Source organism: Eucyclogobius newberryi, unplaced genomic scaffold (assembly GCF_026437365.1).
Source record: "Eucyclogobius newberryi isolate DKJ021-1_F unplaced genomic scaffold, fEucNew1.0.hap1 SCAF_7, whole genome shotgun sequence".
NCBI classification, from domain to species: domain Eukaryota; kingdom Metazoa; phylum Chordata; class Actinopteri; order Gobiiformes; family Gobiidae; genus Eucyclogobius; species Eucyclogobius newberryi.
Genome location: NW_027316389.1, coordinates 5,908,004 through 5,910,774, shown reverse-complemented (window position 1 = coordinate 5,910,774; position 2,771 = coordinate 5,908,004).

Genomic DNA, 2,771 nt, shown 5'->3' with positions numbered 1-2,771 from the left:
CTGGTTTAGCCCTGGTTGGATCCTGGTTTGATCCTGGTTTAGTCCTGGTTTGATCCTGGTTGGATCCTGGTTTGATCCTGGTTTGATCCTGGTTTGATCCTGGTTTGATCCTGGTTTGATCCTGGTTTGATCCTGGTTTAGCCCTGGTTTGATCCTGGTTTAGCCCTGGTTGGATCCTGGTTTGATCCTGGTTTAGTCCTGGTTGGATCCTGGTTTGATCCTGGTTTGATCCTGGTTTAGTCCTGGTTTGATCCTGGTTTAGTCCTGGTTTAGTCCTGGTTTGATCCTGGTTTGACCCTGGTTGGATCCTGGTTTGATCCTGGTTTAGTCCTGGTTTGATCCTGGTTTAGTCCTGGTTTGATCCTGGTCTAGTCCTGGTTTAGTCCTGGTTTGATCCTGGTTTGACCCTGGTTTAGTCCTGGTTTAGCACTGGTTTGATCCTTGACTCTTCTCGTCTTTCAGAGGACGGCGCGTTGACGGACGAGTGTCGCCCGGGACCGTGCGAGAAGCAGGTAAAAACTGGCCCGGACTGGCCCGGACTGGCGGCGGCGGTGCTGAGTTGGCAGTTCAAAGCTTTGGGACTGGAAACCACCTGGTGAAGAGCACGTTCGCCCTCTCTGATCTCCTCGGCGACGAAAAGCTGCCGCCGGGTTTATCGCCGTGAATGGAGGTGTGGACGTGCGGCGGAAGTTTAACGCCTGAACTTTGTTTCTTCTTTGTTGATGTTTTGGAGGTTTCCCAGGATACGCCTCGCCCCGCCCCCAGACTCATCCAGGCTCTGACCCCTTTGCACCGGCCTGCGAGCCTCGTGAGCCCGGGGTCAGCTGGTAACTATGGCTACAGTCTGTATTCTATGGTTTTTATGTCCCTCAGCACGCTAACATTAATATCTATCTAGTGCGCAGAGGGCCAATCTAGTTTTGTGTTGCATTTAATATGTTTATTTGCAAAGAAATTATGATTAAACGCGCTGAGCTCAAAGTTTAAAGCGCCCCCTGCAGGTCAGACGACTCATTGAACTAAAACGCAGTTAAGTTTTATATATTCGCTAAAAAATATTTAACAAATTGTCACAGAATAGCACATTTTTAGGTTTATAATTTAACTTCCTGTTTGTAATTGATGACATCACACTAGGAAATTACCCAGCAAACACTGGGCCAAAACTCTATTATTACTATTATTTTATTTGACAAATAAAAATAAATGGGAGCGACTTGTCAAAATGTCAAATGAATGTCAAAAAGTTGTTTCTTTGTGTAAATTCTGCGTAAACTTTGTCTTTGTGGAATGACCGTCCTTGGTGTGATTTTCTACAGATTTGTATACTTTTCTCCACAAATACCTGCTCGATTGGTGTAAAACTATATATTATATGTACAACAGGTATAAACACACCAAATAAAGTCAAAATTTTAAAATCATAAAAACCTGTCATACGTTTATCAAATAGTTCCTAATAAACCTTAAGACTCCTTCACGTACTTGAGAGAGAGAATCATCCGGATAAATACACCAATCATCGTACTTTATCTTATATGATGATGTTTTTTTGGGATATTTATCATTGAACCATAACATACATAGGACATCGCCGGTAATGTAAGGAATTGAACCGGGAATCGAACCCATGATCTCCTTATGTGGATGTGGGCGGAGTCAAGGGGGCAGTGCTCAAGCCTCAAACGCAGGACAGATTACTCGATCAAACAAATGAATTACAACCGTTTGTATGTTAATGTGATAACGTCTTTTAGAACATGGTTAAAATGTGATGAATGTCAGTGTTACAGAATATGATTCTGTAACACTGACTTATAGAACATGATTCTGCCTATTTATTATTATTATCGTCATCGTTTTTTTAATGACCAAACAGAACAAAACATGGGACAGAGAGAGAGCAGAAAATAATAAAAGAGCATCACATGACAATAAAATCAAATGATTCAAAAAGAACATAAATGTCCAACGTAAATGTCCGTTTTGTCCAAAGTTTGTTGAATTTGTCCATTTTCAAATTGAGCCTTTTTCTTTTTTTTAAGAAGAAACATAAAACACACACGACACGAAACTTTACATAAAAATACAAATGAACATTAACTAAACATCCAAAGAAACAATTGTGGCACATTTAAGATAAGATAAGATAAGATAAGATAAGCCTTTATTTGTCCACACATGGGGACATTCCGGTGCTGCAACACAAGTAGATACAGAGGAAAAGGACAGATAACACTCCTTATAGAAAAAAAACTCTTATAAACAAAACTCCTATGGACAGAACCTCTCATATTCTTAATAGGGAACAGAGAAAAAAAAAAAAAATTAAAATTGAAAAATAAATAAAAGTAAAATATAGAAATAAGCAGTCCTATGCACATGAATATGACATTATTGCATCTGAGTATTGCACATTCACAGTAATATGTCAATTTAAACTAAAATAAAGCTCCCACTTGGTCCAAAGTCTTTCAATTTAAGTCAGAGGGAGAAAAGCGCTATATAAATAAAAGTTATTATTATTATTATTATTATTTAAGATTTTTTCCATTTTTTCTAAAGTCCATTATTACATTAGTCCAGTCGCCCTTCTTATAGTGACCGACACTGAAATGCAATGACAATGACATTTCTGACAGTGACATTTGTCCATTACAAGTCCTTGATCGCCGGGTCAGTTTGGGTCATTTTCTCCTTATCTCAGCGTTACAGTAAATGTCCAGTTTGAGTCCAGCTCTCGACATTACCTGCACTGCTTCTGTCGTCAC